This window comes from Plutella xylostella, chromosome 3 (genome assembly GCF_932276165.1).
Source record: "Plutella xylostella chromosome 3, ilPluXylo3.1, whole genome shotgun sequence".
Taxonomy (NCBI): domain Eukaryota; kingdom Metazoa; phylum Arthropoda; class Insecta; order Lepidoptera; family Plutellidae; genus Plutella; species Plutella xylostella.
Window position 1 is genome coordinate 4,596,577 of NC_063983.1, and position 20,141 is coordinate 4,616,717.

Sequence of the window (20,141 nt, forward strand, 5' to 3'; positions counted from 1 at the left end):
AATAAACAACCATAAAAACTCCCGAGATAAGCATATAAAAGTTGGTAATATTCGCCTTTTTGCCCTACCATCATTTATAGAGTTTATTTTAAACGTACCCACAGTAAATACATCATTATAATAATACCTATAATGATAAAAACACTATCAAATAAAAATATAGCGCGAAATTGCTAAATAGTTTCAAATTTATTATGAAAAACAAAAACCGTAAACGGACCACGTATAAAGGAATAGGGCAGAACTTATTGCGCATACATTAGACATCAACGCAGTAGTTGAACTTTCTTTTTCATAGCCTGCGCAAACTGCATCCCTTGTCACTTACTGTCAGTCTATATTTGTCTTTGCAAACCGATTGCCATATCAAAGCGGTCTCAAAAGGCGACATCGTGATCAAATACGTAAAGTTAGAATAGCGGGAAAGTCATACAGCCTTCGTACAGGCAGCTGCGCGTGCGCACAGGGCGGTGTCGCGAGCGCGACTGGTGATTTCTGCTATCGTTCAAGTCTGGGCTTCTGCTATGGTGTGCGAGCGGGACGCAGCGAGGGTAGAGCAGCGCAGCCTACCGCCCCGTCCGAGCCATCCGGAAGGCCCGCTGAAACTGGACCGTTTTCTTTTCTTGTTATTATTGAGATCGGCTCTCAAACTCTCAAGTTCTGTTGTTGTCGCGCGGCGCTCCGTTGATAACGCGATGCGGCCTGCCCCGGCGCGCGCGCAAGCTTAAAGCTCGCGAAAATCTTCACGAAAATAAACGTTATGGAATGGATATTTTCTTAGACACCGTGCTCAGTGATTTTTCCGTAACTGTTATTTTTTTCTTTACTGTGTTTTTTTTTTGTATTGTGCTGTTAGAAAAGTGAAACCGCAGGATTGCCCTAACATTTTTAGTGTTGCGATAATTTATTTGTTGCGTTCAAGGCGTTTAAGGAAGGCTTTTACTGAAAAACGTTAACTGTTTGGAAGATCAGAAAACGTGCGTGCGGCTGAATAATACGAATGAAGAGGATTTTTTCCTACTGAAAAAGGTAGGAAAACTATTATTTGTTATCATGTAGTGAACTTTTCGGCACTTAGATTATTATAAGAATGGTGTTTAGTTATTGTTTTAAAATGGACGTACGAGTATAAATAATAAGGGAGTGTTAAAATGAAGACCACTTAAAAATCTTAACAGTTCTTTCATGGAAAATTGAGGAATATTATGAATTGAAATAAGTAGAATATGAAAATGATTGACTTAACATTATTTAAATAACGTGATCTGTAGTTACTAAATCATTTATAAGTAGGTACTTATATTATTAAATTTATCTTGACTTTCATTTTTCTTACAAACCTGAACTTTTAAAATAAAGAAATTCGAATCACAATCTATGCAATATTTATTTAATTTAATTTCAGCGTTTTTTATGTTTATGTAATACATAATAATATTAACCACAGGTCGTTTCTAAGTCACAGAATTAAAAAGTAAGCCCTAAGAAAAAAAAAACAACTTCACTGGATTTCTCTACAATTTTCATTTTCACTGGCCGTCGCAAAAAAATAAAAAATAGCATAATTCGACCCAGTGAACCAGAAACTTACACTACTACTTATCAGATGCTGTCGACCGACGGCCTTTTTTTTGTTTTTTTTTCTGCTCGAGTTTGGTTTGTGTTCGGCTGGTTGCGCGGGAGTTAAGTTTCATTTTTAAGGAAAGATTCTTATTAATAATAAAACCATAAAGCCGTTTAGAAACACGTTAAACTTATAAAATCCCTCTTTTTCCGTCGGTGGTTAAAATAAGTTCCAGTTTTAGTTTTCAGAAAAAATATTTTCAGATAGTTCATGTTCCCAATTTTATTACATTGCATTCTTTATGTAAGGTTTATCCATAATAAAATACGCTATACCGAAATTCGTAATTATTATAAAATACGACAAAATAAGTATTTCGTACAAAGTGTAACCATAGTAAACTAATAGACTACCAAATATCTAGAGAAATTCTATGGTATTTCAAAGCGCTTGTGTTTTACCTTTGTGTAGATTTTGTGGTAAGTTTCGTTTTGTACTTAAATAAATTATCATTTATAAGGTTAGTATTTTTGAACTTTCCAAGATTTTTTATTGTTACGTAAAAATACATGTACAACGTTTTAAAGCTGGTTTGCCTGGAAAGTATGATAAAGTGAGGCTTCAGATACAAATAAATATAACTTCACAGTGAAAAGGCTTCCGAGTGAAAAAAGCAATTATATAAGTTTGGTGTATGAAACTATGTAAACAGCTTTAAAATGCTATTATCTAATGTAAAATTATGCATTGCTATGCATTGTTTTTTTTATTTCTTAGATGACTAGTAAAGTCATAATCAGTCAGAATTTCAACGCATTTGTTACCCCGAAGTCGTTCTCATCAAAACGAGAGTCTGTCAAAATTACCCCGCGATGGGTATTCGAAAGTCAATCATCCAGTATTGATGGTAAATAAACTGTACCTCTACACTCGTTATACAAGCTCTGTTTCACATTGACCACATAATTGGGTGCTCTGTGCTCCACTGATGAAAAAAATACACCGCAGAGACATACTGAATCTCGTTTTTGGTGGCTCAATGTGAAAATTAAATTTTTAATTGTAATAAATTGTATCTACTTGGTATTCCTTTTCTTTAGTTTTTGTTTTATTTTCTGTAGACGCATCATTATGTAGGTATACTTTGTGTTTTATTAAAAAATATGGTTTCAAAAACGCTCTTTCATTAAATTTGACGGTACGGAATTGCCTTTGAAAATGCTAAATTGATGGGAAAACTCTACGACACAGTTACAGTTTCTTTTCTATACAAAAAAAGACCTACACCGGAATAGCCATGTCATCTTTATTATTAGCCGAACAAAAAAATAATTAGAGATTTCGCTTTCACTGGTATTGTTAAATAGATGTACAGAGTTAAATAACTAGCAGACATGTCCACTCTGCTAGGCAGTCGCTTCCGGTTCAATAAATTATTAGGTCTATGTTTTTTATCAGCTTGAACAAGTTCTTGTGCGACAATGTTAGGTATCTTTTTATTTATATAAAAAACGTAGGTACCTAAAATCTGAAATGTTGTGATTCATTTCATTGTATTGCGCATTACTCGGTAGGTACACTTGGCGTTTGAAGTGTCATTTAATTGTCAGGAAGCAGAAAAGATTTAATTGCGTGCAATTTATTTGGAAACAAATTTATCAGTTGTAAATTGTAACTTGTTCGTTAACATTTTGAATTTGTTGTTTACGAGGTCTAGTTTAGAATTATATTATGTTGCACGACGTTTTGAAGCTGATTTTAGCCGAAGGGGTAGGCAGTGATGACTTATGCTTTTACACGAATACACTACCCCAGTAACTTAACGGCCGTTAGGTGTCTACTTGTAAAAGTTCGAGAATCAAATAAACACCTAGGAAAAAGAAGACATGTTACTAGAGCGACAATATCACTCATCGAGAATCTAACTTTTAAACTACCAACCTCATTTCGCTAATGCCTACTCTTAGTGCATTGTCTATGCCTATTACCCAAGGAGGCGCGACCACAAAATGCATACATTCAAAACAAGCGTTGCTTACTCTCCTTAGATTTGCATGTAATTGTAGAGTCTTAATTGTCTGTGACACAAGCAAGCAGCGATTTATGGATCTTCCTGGTGAGTTCTCTGACTGTCCCTGCATATGCATGGCATCTTAATGTTGTTGAGACGGATAACGGTGCTAAATTTTCGATCGTAAATGTGGGTTCTGTATGTTCTATTTATGACGCTTTAAATACATTATTAGACTGCATTGGTTTTCTTTCAAGTACTGTCTAAATGCTACATAAATTTACATTACGACTATAAAAGTAGTAATTGTGAATTTCAATACTTAATAATGCAGCTCAGAAGCATAAAATAGAATACAACTTTATTGAACACCAATTATCAAGTAACACAGGAATGACTTATTCACTAGGAAGGTAATTTTATCGAAGAGTAAAATAAAATATTATTGAATGAAAACAAATGCGTATGTATGTATGACCATTGGTAACCCAGACAATCCTTTATGCAATTCCAGATTACCAAAACAGTATTGCAAGGCTAAAAATAAGCATTGCTCAGACACCAGACGAGAAAATGACCCTGCGTCCGTCACTGAGTGATAAAAACAAATGATTTCGTCTACTGCAACTGATTCATGGATCCAGATGCAGATCATAAATAAATTCGGCATTAGGCTTCTCTTTCGTACGTATGTTCATGTCATAAGAGCAACGGAGATATCAAAACCATATCCGCTTTCAAAACTGGAATACAGAATCTTTAGACATAGACAAACATTGCTAATAAAAATTCAAGGAGCATTACTGTAGTCTAGATGAAATTCAAATTATAAAAAAATGCATGGCACAGACTGTTAGCATATTTTTCAGTCTGCCGACCGTCTGCAGGCAAATGATGAGGTCAAATTCGGACATGCAAACCTACCTATATTCCTATACCATGTCATAGATATATCAGTACTGTGACATAGATATGTATATAGGTATAAGTGTACCTACTTAAATTCTTATAGACTACGTATATTGTAGAAGTTAATACTCATTGCACATATTTGCTCATAATAGGCAATTTAAACTAAAAACTTAAGCATAGTTTTAAATACCTTGTCTACGCTATGCGTTAATTTAAAACCACGCAGATTCAATTCAATTAATAACAATAAATAATATGACCCAATCTGAACATTTAAATGACCAGAACACAAAACTAATAACTGAGCTACAAACGTAACAACTATTTGTTCAATAAAACAATTTAGATTAGCTTTCTCCGAGGAACGGACATCCGTTTAACATACAAGATGTATTGAGAATGAGAATTAAGGATGTTAGATGGTATCGCCGGGGGCCGCCAATAGATTAATATGTTGTTATTATTAAGCAGAAGTGCCCCAATTGCCACCTAATTAAGGCCCTGTTTTGTGTAGCATGTCTATATAGCCGTAGGGTTAAATCATTTGCTATAATTATGCGCTCATTGTTATCTTAAAAGGTATTTAATGATGTTTTAATTTTTACCTTTACAAAATTGATAGTGGCAAAAATGTACGTGTTATCATTTTCCCAGCGGAATAGTGGTACAAACAGTAAATACCAACAAACAAAAAATTCAAACATCTACAAGTAAATATACTACTACTACCAGTGAATGTTCCAACTACAGACTATGCCTTAATATGCTCAATGATAATGGTCCATAAGATACAAGAGAAAACGGCAGTTGCAACAGAAAGGAAGATCATATGATATTGATAACTGAATTTGTTCAGTTCGTAAATTCATAAATGTTTACTGGAACGCATAGCCTATTGAAGCTAGTTTATGGTCAAGTTATGATAATAAGTAGACATTTAAGGCAGATCTGTTCATGTCGGTGGCTGAGTTATCAACTTGATGAAGGTACCATCGGGGAAATGGTATCCTGATTTCAAAACAATACTCATATCTAGCGTGTGTGTTTGATCTGAGCCCGCAGACAGGCTTCAATCGCTTCTAATCTTTAATGTTAGGCTGCGTCCGTTTCCCGTATAGTACCCATGTATATATTGTATATATATTCAAAGTACTAGATCTTTGAACGGTACTCTAGTTGCCCGTAATAAGAGCTATACATATAATTGGATAACAACGTGATGGAATAACCATCTAGATGTTATCCTCTGCCCTAATTACATGTATAACAGATTCATAAAACCAGTCATGAGAATCCTTTGCACCTGTATTTATGTAAGAAATTATGTGTATCTTTGACACCACCTTGTATTTATAATAGCTTTGTTTTTAAAAGAAGAGTGTGCTTATTGGGTCAAGGATTCATCCTTTGTTACCCCAACAGTGGCTCAGTCAAGGAAAACTCTGTTTTATGTTGTATAATTTAGAGAATGAATGCAACACACAGTGTTTCTGTAAATGATATTCTAGGCATGTTTCAAACGTGATGCATACTTATAGCTTTAATTTTATTATTATTAAATTCTTTATTGCACAAAGTAAATTGGTACAAAGGCGAACTTAATGCTAGCAGCATTTTCTACCAGTTAACCTTTGGTGTTGTTGAAAAAGTGATTGGTAGTGCTTAAGGCTTTGACGAAAGAAGATGGTCTATATTGAGTACTTTACCGAAATATTAATATATACCTACCTATACAATATAAATATACACCCTACCATGATAATTTTGACGAAGTTTCGTGAAGTTTGTACTGACTTTTACTCAAAGCACATTTGAAATTCTATGTAACTCCGCCTCACATTCATCCAGGATAAATACCCATGTAAACAAATATACTATTCTTTTCACTTTATCATTCCGTGGCTTTAAAAACCCATAAACACACTTTTGTTTATTACAAACTAATCTTAATAATGTTACTGATAAGTCCTGAGTAAGTCATTGTAATGTCAGGTGGCCTGCGCCTAAAAGTATACAGGCGGAGTTTTTAAAATAGCGATCCCTGATGATGAAGGGACCAGCTACATCTGTTATAAATCCGGGGACGTTTTGTGTGTGATGTGTGTAGCAGTGGTGTTTATGTGGATGTGCTTGAGCAGCATGTGAGCTTGAGATCGCTATTTTAAAAACTCCGCCTGTATACTTTTAGGCGCAGGCCACCGTACTAATACGCCAATCTTTCTTCTAACTAATAATTTTAACCATAATCTAGCAAACATACTAGTCAACGAAATCGAAATTCTGGCAAAAAGCCGACATTCCTCACGCAATAAGTGCTCGATTCCTATCGTAGTCCAATTACCAAGCGACCTTATTAACTCAACGCCATATTGATCGTTCGCACAGTTTTTTAGAGACACAAAAAGATCTTCTATTATCTCCGCAAATATTCTGAAAGTCTCAGCTATTGCGTTACAATTCTGGAGTGTCATTTGATATACTATAAAAATGTTTGTAAAGAAATCCTGGTGCCTTAAGATTAACAAATTATTATTGAATGTTCATAACAATAATCTAGACAATGTCTTATTGACTAGCCATAATCTATGATGTAAATATATAACTATACAGAATACATATTATAATGTGTTCTTCAGCTCTTAATACCAGAAAGTTATACTTTTATAACATTGATATCACTCGGCACTCAGTGCGGCTCTGATAGCGCTTCAGGGGCGAATCTTTTGAATATTTCCTTCAGTGATCCTCAGAATACGCCACCACCATGCGTCTGCTACGCGCTTGCATCATCTGCGTTTGCAGGCGAGATGGCAATCGAGTGCATGAGAACAGCATTGTGTCTTCCACAGGGTTCACACACGTGAATGCTGACATTAAGACCAATATTTATCGTGTTGCGTTTCATTATGATGTCGGAGTCAATGAAAAAAATGCCATTTCATCAGCTGCCAGCGTTTTGTCACAGAGTGTCGTCAGCAATTTCCCGCTGTTTTTCTGCACGCTTGCAGCATGGCTTCCATTCAAGCTTGAACTGGAGTCAGGTACAAAATGCTTGGGTGAATATTTATACGACTCGTTGGTGTGGCACTTATCATATTTAAATTACAGGCGTTTATAAGGAAACACATGTTCGTGAGATTTGATTTTAAGCTATGTATGTATGTAAGCTAATGATGTTTTAATTACGAGAATAATTTTGATGTAGCTGAAAATTTTACCCACTCTGTTTGCACATCATGTATAATCTCATCATCCTCCTGTCTACAAAAATATGAAACATTATGTAAAATAGCTAATTCCGCAAAATAAACATTTCATCTTGTATCTAAATCCTGGATCGATATCTTATCCAAACTTCGCCAATCAGGGAGGTAAATCTGGGTGAAATAATGTGCGGCTGACTCTATTTTAATTGCGAGCCTTCAGCAAAGTAGATGGGGCTCTTTAGATAACCCTGAACAAATTGAGATAGAAGCCAACTGATAAGGGCTTAGCGAATTAATTCATTAAGTTCTCGAGATAACGTAAATGTTCCGTTTTACTTGCGAATTTCATTCATTTTCAGTGCAGTTTATGCAATATGTAGGTATAATTTATTTATCATAATGTGTATTAGGAATGTATAATTATTATTGACATCTAGGCAGGAATATAATTATGTAATTTTTTACTTAAGGTATTGTAAATATGTAATATACACTCACGAGAGTCTAGAGCAATGAAAAAGTTCCAGTGAAATAAAATGGAATACCTACCTACTTAGTGGCGTTATAAATTAAGATCAAGTTCAGATTTCATAGCCCAATCAAATACAATCTAGACTAGAGGAGCCACGTAATTGTAACGAAATGAAAATTGAAAGTATTGCGGAACGAACAATGACACAGCTATTAAACAATTATAAAGTCACTTGTGATTTCATTTGATCGGTACAGTCAACTATTTTTATTATTTTAGTAACTATTAGATAGATAGATAGAATATTCTTTATTTGTACACACACACATAAAATAAACTTACAAAACTTAAATACTAACAAATATGTACAAAAATGGCGGTCTTATCGCTTAAAGCGATTTTTTCAAGACAACCTTAGGGTGATAGATATATAGAACACACTTTATTTGTACACCAACCAAGAATAATAAGATTAACAAATTGGAACTTAATTAGGGTACAAAAGGCGGTCTTGCCACTAAAAGCATATTATTTCTGTATACTAAATGTGAAAGGCCGTTTTTCAATGTGGCTTTTGTTTTACCCACCATTAGACCTCCTAAGAAGTTTCAGTAAATATTTCCTCAGCCTTCCTCATCAATGGTCGGCCTTATCAGCAGCATGGAAGTCTTTCCATCCTACGATCTACTGTATGTGGTCTTGATCCTAGGAACTAGTATCACATAAACATATAATACCTTCTTCTATATATAATTTTATGTAATTTTATAACTGACTGTACTTTACCGTGATAAAGAACAGTTAACCGATATTCCCATACACAATAAAACCGATTTCAGTTTCAATCTTACGTAACTGTGACCGTAAAATTAAATAAAAGTTGCTAAAACGAATTACATAGTATAGAGTATAGAGTAAAAGCTCACGCACGTGTCGTGCGGTATCCAAAAAACCAGCAAAAAATTAAATAATTTAGACTAAGAAATATGTAAGTTTTGCAAGAACAGATGTGGTGTTCCTTAGAAAACCCCAATGGCCTGCAGCTGTCGAATTGTTAACTTATGATAAAAAGTGCAGTAAATGTCCTAAAGCCCCCCTGTATATAGTCTAGAGCAGCCAAAATGAACATTTATAGGATTAAATTGCTCTAGCTAGACCTGCTCTAATTCCCTATACGGTAATCGGTAACATTTTTGTACATCATACCCAACTCTTGAAACTAGGATAGGATCCACATTCTCGGTTCGAAGCGTATTTTTTATAGATTTCACACCACATCACATCAGTAAAGATTTTTAATTAGTGCTTGTTATGTACTTGCTTGCCTGTCAGCTCATTTTATTCTGTACGTGAACTGAATATCGTAATGTGATTTGCTGAGCATTTCTCTACAGGTGTTGGAAAAGTGGCAAAGTAAACCGAAAGGTGGTGTAAGCCATTCTGAACAACTACTGTTCTACGAGTTTTGGAAATTGGTGAAAAAATCTGTATTCCTCAAATAAAAATTCACGTGACCAACAAAGTATGTATGGAGTAGCATCGGAATATAATTATCGTGAATCTTTAATACTTTTAGAACAAAAGTGGTTCAAAAAGACCTTCCTTTGCTTACTAAACCATTTTTTCACACTCTGTATATAAGTGAAATAATTACCAATAACACACTTAACCGTAGGTATCTAAAGTGAAACTGTCTCTGTGGCGATGGAGCGTATATTTTCTCGCTGGCTCTAACCTGATTATATTCATTAAGCTCACACAAAACTGTAATTTCACGAGTAATACGCACGTGGCCAATGGCGGCAAATCTCTTTTAGATTACACCTTATTTGTCAGGCGTCTCCACTTCGCCATTCAAGACATGTGTGGGAAACGTTATGAAATTGAAAATGATCATATTTCTTTTCAAAGACACTGGCGCGATTGCACAAGGATTCACCTAGTTTTCGTCGTTAACTATTCATTATTGTATGCCGTGGGATATTTTTTGTTTGAGGTCCATTGTGGTGAACTGACAGGGGCATTCGATGGCACTTGATGTCGTTCGATCGCTTGTGAAAGGAATTTTATAGGCCAGAAAAAGTTCTAAGTTTCTTATTGTTTTCCTATAGTTAGTACCTACCTATGTAAAATAAATTTGTTTAGTTATAATAAAATTATGCATTATGCATATGATTATTAATACCTACATACGACGACCGAATGGCGTTGTGGTAAGTGACCCTGACTACTGAGCCGATAGTCCCAGGTTCGATTCCCGGCTGGGGCAGATATTTGTTTAAACACAGATATTTGTTCTCGGGTCTTGGATGTGCCCGTAAAATGGCAATAGGCCCGCCCCCTATTACATTGGGACTAACATAACACTCTGGCGAAAAGTGGGTGCAGCAATGCACCTCTGCCTACCCCGCAAGGGAGTACAAGGCGTGAGTGCGTGTTTTTTAATATTTTTTTTTACCTACATACCTGTAGCAAGCGCTTTAATTAATTGTGAATATAGCAAACTTATAATAATACAATTTTATTTTAAGTTCCATCAATAATTTTAAAATATCTTAATAACTGAATAAGCTGTTTCGGATGATGGAAACATGATAAAAATTTTTTAAAAATTTCAATACTGTATTATAATATTGTAAAGAGCTTCCATAAACCATCACCATAGAACAACGCGGACTCGGGTGTACCATCACAACACGACGAATGTCAAACTGCAACACAATAGTGACGCAACACGCATCTTGACATTCGTGTTTGTTCTATCTTCCCATATGTTTCAATCCGTGCGAACAGTTCCCAACACTTATGCTGCAAACTTAACCCAGGCAGTCAAATCGAGCCCATTTTCCCACGAGTTTAAGTTCAATTTTGGTTTGATGTGAGATTCTGATGCGATCGCTGAGGTATTGTGCTCACTCGACCAGCTAAACACTGATTTAGAGATACCATACGATTAGCAGTCTAATAAGTCTTTGAAGAATGACATGCATTTTACGCTACAAAAGTAGCATAATATGAGGATGCTATTTAGACAAGATATTAAATCTGCTTTCTGCTTGGGGCTTGGTATAAAACATAATCCCTCTCACACTCTGTACTTGTGTAGGTACTCCCTTTCGGTGTAGGAAAAGGTGCATTCCTGCACTTAAATAATCCTACTAAACTTAATATTATAAATGCGAAAGTTTGTGAGTATATGTGTGTATGTTTGTTTCCTCTTCACGTCATAACGGCTGAACCTATTTTAATGAAATTTGGTATGGAGTTAGCTGACACCCTGGATTAACACATAGTCTACTTTTATCTTGGAATTCCCACAGGAAACTTTTTAAGGCGTAGTGAAGCTCGCGGGAACAGCTAGTAGTAAATAAAACCAAGCAACCAACATCTTGTTTTAAAATTCAATTATTAAGTCCTGAAGGTTCATAAATGTATCTAAAAGAGCAACAATACCTCACATGGCATTTAACGATACTCTAATCTATAATTTATGATTTCACAATAAAAGTGTATTAATTGCATAACAGTTAACCTTAGATTATTTTTTCTAATCAAATGAAGCACAGCAACAAAATCTATGACTGAAGTAACTTATAATTAGTCGTAAATTATGTATATGAGTGTTACCTCCCGGATGGATAAATGGCAATTTGTCGACTATTACCAAATGCCATCCGGTCTCATCATCACATTTTTGTTTGAATAATTATAAACACCCATTAACATAAACAATATAGTTAACCATTATCACTTAGGTGACACATTTAGAAGAAATTAATCGGATGTGACATCACATTCATAAGAACGATTAAAAACTTGTGTTGTTGACATTGAAAGGCTCAAAATTATTTAGGTAAATAAACATGACATGGTATTTTGTTGGTTAGTCGCACTACTTGATACTGTTATTAGTATAGGTATATTTCTGAAAACGGAGCAACTGTTTTGTCTGATATGGTTCAACTAGTGTAAAGTATCGTTATTCTACATTATACGTACCTACACCGTACAGGCCCACACAATATAGGATTTATTATCTGAACATAACATACCTACCTCAAATTATTGTATATTAAGTGCAGATAAGAAATCCTATGTTGTCTGCATACATACTTTAATCTCGACCTTGTTCAACTTGTTGATACCCATCCATCTGCCGACCGGATGAAAATCAAGTTGAATTACGCTTAATTACAATGTGAAACCGAATTTGTTAAGCACATTTATACTTTCCGGAGCCACTCATCCGACTAAAATAGGTAATCTTTTCTATAATAATAATAGTAGCGGGATATTGTAAGATAAGATTTGATATCATCTTAAAATTTAAAATTAGCTTCATATTTGTCCTTAATACGTATCCTTTTATGCGATAAAATGTAATGAAAGAAAAATATTTCAAAATCGATACCTTAAAAATAATGCACATTGCAAAACAGTAGAGTAGGTACCAACACCATCAATAAATCGATTACATTTGCCATATATTTTGTTCTTAATCGATGGATTATCTAATTCGATCTATAGCTATTACATTAAATATGTTCTTAATAAAAAATCACAGTCTTACGAAAAGCAATTGGAAGGGGCGGGGCGGGGGCTATTCATTACTTCTTACATCGTGAACCCGCTACCGAATAAATGATCGCAATTAGACATATCCTCTTGTCTAATGGTTTCGATTTAACTAGTTATTTAAATTGACGAAATTAACAAAGTAGCGGCCTCATCTTTGAACTTGGGAGCTCAAAAAAAGATTTATAGACATTAAACATCCCAGAATGGACGAAAACCTGACAAGGATGATTGCGAAGCTATAAATTAGCTTAAACGTGTTACGCTGAATGGCGTATTGAAACGTGATGCTAGATCGCATTCAAGTCAATTTTAATATAACAAACAAATCATCAAACGTACTTACAATGTTTTGTTAGAAGAACCCATTGTTGTTGATACCGTTACATAAAGTGTAATATAATAATCATTCATTTCAATACAGAAGGGGTGATACATTTCAAATTCTGTTTGCTTAATGTACCTTGTACTGGATTTGGATAATATCATATCTATATATATAATGAACATATATAACGTCAAACTGGTACATAATCAAGACATTACCCAAAAGACATATGACATGAAACAGTCATACAAGTCATACACAACTCCAGCTTAACGAAAAAAGTACAGTCGAAACAAAAATGGTTTTCATCACGTCGAAACCACATAATAGATCGGTGGAGAGATGACATCTCGCGATTGCGCCCGATTCAATTTGTACGGAGCTTTCTGCGCCCGCAGCACCAGACAAGCCATTTGAAAGTCCATTACAACCGAGCTCAAAATAAGGAGCCACCGAAACTTCCTTCTAGAAAGTTCCAAATCAATTGTACAGGATGTTTATCTCAAAATTCAATTTGTTGTTGGTACTCTTATTAATCGAACACTGACATTTAGGAACTATAATCACTGGCCAGTAATCTCCCGGTTCTCGGACGCGTCGCTTGACGTTCATCCCAGTTGACACTTCGTGACGTGCGCTATTTCTCACAGATCTGGATGTTGACATCTTCGACAGTCTCTGTCAGTTTGACAGCCGGTTTGACATCGACCGATCGACAATCGTACGCGGCGCGATGATAAAAAGAGAGCAGCTTAAATTCTGCGAGCCGTTACCCTTGGACGCTTAAATGCTACGGACTCGATTCTCATTTGCAAATTTCTACTCTTCTGTATAAAACAGGAATGCACGTTTTATTGTTCGCGATACCAATTTCGAAGCCAACTTAAACGCATCTAAAGTTATTTGGAGCAAATTAAAATGCAATTTAAACTGAGCCTATATGTTCTTTCGACATCAAAATTGCTCGTCATTAGCAAGGCTAAAATGTCACAGAACAATGCTAGAAACTAATACTACGAAGCATTGTCGCGGAACGGTCGAAGGCCGTACGTGATCGCATTTCCACAGATATTACCTACACTGAAAACGGTCACGCAGTAACAAATACAACTGCGTAAACCGCCCGACGTTATTAAAATATCAGGCGGTTGCGCAAGCCGCGAAAAGATTGATATCGGCCGCCGCGAGCCTTCGGAGACCTCATCACCTAAAAACTAATTCAATCTCGGAACAATGCAGGCATGTTTTGTTTGGAGGCAAGAGTCTTAACATAGTGGCTATTACAACACAATGAGTGTTCACTTTCGTTGAGCCAATAAGCGTTGAGGAGGGAGCGAGCACGTGTCGCCGTCGGGGGCCGGGGGCCGGGGGGCGGCGGGGGCGAGGCGGGCGGGGGCGCGGGTAGGGTCAGAGGTGAGCGCGCGCCCGCGGCGCCGCTCGGCGCTCGATCCACCGGCAGCGCTGCCCATTGTTACTCCGAGCTGATGAAACCGGCCCCCTGTATCGAACATTACAAACAAGGCTAGCAGAACAATCAACGGTCTACTCCGCTCCTTTGACTAGGTGACTCAACGAAAAATCAATGAATGAATCTATTTAGATATTTAAATAAAGCCGCTCAGGAATTTGGCTCAGATTTTATCAATTAAAGTTTGAAAGTGCCAATAAAATCATCTTCACCATTATATAGTCGTATTTAAATCTTGTTTTTTTCAATGAAATCAAAATTAAGTGATTATCAAATCAAAATATGATTGATTAAAAACAAAAATACTACTCGCGACCTATCCATTGAGTACTAATGTACAGCGAAAAGCGGACCTCTGACCGCCCCTTCAGGAATTACCTACAGTGTCATCAAATCAAAATATGACACAAATTCGTATGTAAAAGCGAGGAAATGGCACATCTTAAATCACGGCGTGAGGGTCAAAACTCCGAACATTGACGCAAGTTTATCTAGACCATAAATCCCGAGTATCAGTTACAGTGCCTGAGTTATCTCGGTGAAAATCCGACGGACAAGCACGATAACATTCTTATCTCTCTCTATTTCAACAGCATTGTAAATGCAGATTCTAGATTTGATTCCGTCAAGCAAAGCCGTCGCTGTAAAATAGCTTTAGTCGCGTGCAACGTCTAATGTCCCAACGGGCTTGGGCCAAAGAACATGCACACATATCAGACACGACAAAAGTTATTTATGATACACATTTGATATTATGAGAGGCCGCATAAGGAAATAATTCCAAACGCGACAGAAATCACAGCTGGACAGGTTTAACAGCTAACAATGTTTTTAACACATAGCACCGCCTAACAAACGCGATATATCAAAGGCATGTCTTGTCTACATATTTCATCATTGGCATCGTCTTATAAATCGGCGTTGGCGTCACAGGACGGGCGTGAAAGACGGAGTGCCGCTTAACATACAATGAGCTTGCACCATGTCGCAACCAGCCAGACGCAGGGCTAGACCAGAGAGTGGCGCGGCCAGTTCTGATAGTCGAGATGACTAGTCACGCCCTTAAACAGCTTTTCGGCTTCCTACGCTTTGGTGACTTGCCACAAAGTAAACACTAAATAATGTTGAGTACAATCGAATGACTATGTTTGATGGTAAACAAAACTGGGTTGAATCTAAATAACAGTTTCATAAATTGACAGTTAATAAAGTATATCTGCGGAGTTGGCTTGATTCAGAACCCCACATGCCTATGTTTAGATACTAAACGAGGCACGAACTCACTCAATAAATGAGTCGAGGTGTGTCCTCTACGCCATAAAATGTCGATAGTAATAATTGCACGTATATTTCCTCATAATAAAAGCTTTATCGATCTTATTATTGAAGCTTTAAGGTTCATAATGTTGTGAGAAGGCGCGAAATGGCCGCATTAGAAATACTATCGAGTGTTGTTTGATGCATATCGCATAGATTAGCATTTAGTAGAGATAGCAAGATTATGCATAAGTACGTATTTAGTTCAACTTTGTCTAGCATTAAACTTAAATTGTCTTAATAAATACCTACTATAGCTAAAGTATAAAACTAACACCACTAGTGATTTCAATAGTAGTAGATAGATAGAATATTCTTTATAAGAAATTTCTTACAAAGCTTGAAATTGGCTTTGATACTATAATTATATGAAATCATTCTGTTCAAAGAATGTGAATTAATTCTATTCAATTAAGCACATCAACAAATAAAGTTAACGATTTGTCTTCACCAGCAGACGCCGAGCAATAGAGAACCAATTATGCTTGTCAAAACTTCACCTTGAGATGCAGAGATCATTTCATAGCACAATAGCTGTTACAGTAACCAAGATACATTGCATAAAGTACTACAGATTTCAAACTGAGATAGCGGTGTCATGCGAAATAACACCTTCTTTATCTTTTGTTTTTCAGAAATTAACTGACAAATTGTTTTATATGCAAAATTAACAATCGACCTTGCTCGCAGTTCTGTCGTTTAATTTTAACTTTTCATTGTATTCTCCGCGTAGCTATATAATTATTTTGAAACTGTGCGTATGTTTTGTCATTTAATAGCTGAATCGTAGCATCTTTACACAATTACTAACTATACTAACGCATTAAAAAAATAAACTAATTACTCACTAACCCGGGCAGTAAGACCTCAAAATTTCATACATGTCAATTGGATGTCATGACAAGTAAATCTCATGTTTGACAGTTATTTCGTACCATCCAGTACCATCCTAAATATTTTAAGTGAAGATTGAAATTAATGTTCATCAATGGCATGGGGCACAGGGTTATTGCAATTTTGTGGGAATTATGTGGGATGAACTGGTATGTGTACAGTGAATCCTTAAATCTTATCTTTCAAAGATGTGACAAAGACATGAAGCACATCAGTGTATTCAGAGCGTTGTAGAGTTATAGCAGGCTTACGTCATATATCATGGCTCATAAGGTAAGTCACTCTCCGATTTGAATATCTAGAGAATTTATACTGCATAAACTACAATGGTTTACGATGAAACTAAGGGGTTTTTGCACCGTTAGATATTGACAGAAATAGTATTGAATTCGGTCAAGTGAAGAGTTATTCAATATATCTTGATTTTGACTTAAAGCTACTGGTACAGTTTAGGTTTTCAGTTCTGAAGATTATAATATCTTATGTCGTTTTTATTTTTATAGGTGCATAATAGTAACAACTACTAAATAACCTTACATCACCTAACTTAGTTACCTGTACATATACCTACTTATAATCATTATTCTTTTCTGTAATCGTAACATTATATCTACAGATTCGAAGTAAGATTTGGTTTCGGAGTAGCCAAATAATGAGTGTTGTCCGACGATGGCATGCGATAAGCAATTTTTGAAACATCGCCCTGGGGCATGCCATCTTTGATATAAGAAACAAATAGACATACCGAGTACACACACATGCAACATTTTATCCTATTTATTGAAAATTCATTTAATACATGATTAAATTTAGATTTTATCTTTAGAATTTAGAAATACGTATTGTCAATTAAAATCGACAGCTTCTTTATGATACTTGCGTATAAAACCTGTCTATTTTCATATGTTAGTACTTCGAATTAATACGAATTAATACATTTTATAGGGCTACACAAGAAACGAGGTGTCATTCCATTACTAAAGGTTAGACTTACTCGTATAATTAATTTTATTTATCAGTGCATATAATAATATAAATTAATTTAAAATAATAAAAGGATTTTATTGATTCATGTCTGTTACCTACATAGAGCTCGCTCGCTCAATCATCAGTTGAGGCAATAGACGCGTGCGCCGGCGATGTAACTGCACCGTTTTTATTCAAACTTTATGAACGAACATTATCTCAGCGGAACATCTGGATAATCGCCAACCAGACATAACCAGTTCCACACACTTTTTATTTTATTTGTGACAGAAGTAGATGCTACATTCAAACCAGTTGAAACAACTTAATGTATTGATACAAATCACAATTGAGTGCACACACATCGCAAGGGTACACATTAACCTCAATCTTAAAAGGACATAAGTGACCTTCGTTTAACACGTGATAACGATCGTTCATAACCACCGACGTATTTTTCGATCGTCATCGATTATGTCCATTTTGACAACTCCCTCGACAGGCAAGGCCTTTAATTTGAGTGTTCGATTTTCGAAATTTGGGAATTAGAAATTATGCATAACTTTTTTACGTACCTTTACTGTTGACCAGTGATTGTAAGGGTTACACAAATGAATCCATTTAGTTTATATTTTCGTAGTCGAATTTTAGTGGGTCAATGTTCGATTGAGTGTTATCGTTTGATCTTGTCGAAAGCAAGGCTGGTCAGGGGATAGAGCCTTCACCTCGGATGCCGGAGATGATTCAGAGATCATTGTTTCGACGTTGATCCTAAAGACCACGTTGCGCCAGAGTAATTATAAGTTTACTAGCCGGTCCTCACCGCACCATAAAAAGGTTTAAGTTCGCATTTCATTGGTTTAATGATACGCAAAAAAACGGATTTTTCGCTGATTTCTTGAATGATTATGATTGTTTTTATTCGTAGTTATATTGATACTGTAAACTTAAATTTCAATTCACATTAAATTGTATGAAAAGGATTTCATTCAATTTTTTTCACTATAAATGAATATGATTAATTAAATGATAAAGTTAGTTCCGCGTTAACATAATATTTTCATGTTTATCAACGTATTGAAATAACCTTATCTATGTATACGTAATTATTCATAATTACCTAATCAATCAACACTCAAAGTCACCAACACTGTTTTGTGATCAACAATGAAACAGGCTTATTTTTTAATATTTCAATGCCACTCTTCCCACATTAAGTACATTGTGTCTATTAAATTACAAAGGATCTCTAAAAAAACCTTTTTCAAATATGGAACAAAGAGGAATCTTAGAAAAGCTATACAATATAGTTGCTCTATTTACTATCTGGGTCAGGATCTGCAGCACCTTCATATGAGTGACATAAGTGAGTTAATCTGCTCATAAATGGTAGGACTTTAATAAGAAAAAAACGCTTCTATTAAAATCACATTAATTACCATATCATCAATAAATGTTATGTATGTATAGTATTAAAGAGCTTTGTAGGTTTCTACTTTAACCAGGCAGCCCCGATTTTTTCATAGCTTACCCTGCAGATGTAAATAGTTTAAGTATAAGATTTTCTAAATCTACAAGTATGTATGTAGACGTATAGAAACTATAATCGATGATTCTTGTTAAGATGTATTGGCACCTTAGTCAACTAAAACGACTTTTATGTCCAAGGCGAATTCACGTCCTAAAACTTTCACTAGCAATTAAAGAGAGTGCTCTTAAACTGTCTTACAGTTTCATGTATTATTTCCACACTTTTCAATATTTCTCGTTTACTATTATTGGTTAGTTTATCTATAAAAGGCGGTAAGTGAAACGTGGTATAGAATTATGTTGCACTTTTTGTTGTAATATTGCTGATGTTATGTGGTTCAGCTTTCTTGTGACCAAAGTGTAAATAGTTGGCTACATTGCTCGTCGACTTTTCATACTTTCCACCTTTTAAAATCTTCTCTACACCTTGAACTTGTCTAGGGAAAAAAATATAATCTGCTAAATATTGTTGCTTTTTACAGCTGGAAAAATACAATTTAAGTACTTATTTATATTTTACATTGATTATTCATGCAATGTAGGTACATTACATTATATATCGAAATATCATGATACTAAACTTCCAAGTACAATAATTTCAGAAGCGCATTTTTAGCATATCCTCAACAAACATAAATGCATGCAAACACACAGAGTATTTTAAAAGAAAGTATGTTAATTACGACGGAAGATGGGACACAGACCACCCAGCCAGCGATGTCACAGACCAATTTGTTACAAGCTGCGAGACCGTACGTACCGGGGTCCCGTATGCGATTTAATTGGAATGTATTTCCACTTCAATTACTCTCTAAGTTCGAATAAAATAATTTGGAAAGAAAAACGTTGTTTTTGAATGGCCTTTTGATTTTATCGACGGGTTAATAGAATGTTAAGG

General features: G+C 35.4%; 1 protein-coding gene across 1 annotated transcript in view; it reads left to right on the top strand.

Moving 5' to 3' along the window:
• Positions 1-619: 619 nt before the first annotated feature.
• Positions 620-20,141, top strand: part of LOC119693480 (transcription factor hamlet) — a 78,615-nt gene continuing 59,093 nt past the window's right edge. The window contains exon 1 of the mRNA XM_038117082.2: positions 620-1,029. The gene's annotated coding sequence lies outside the window, so the exon portion shown is untranslated. The remainder of the gene's footprint in view (positions 1,030-20,141) is intronic.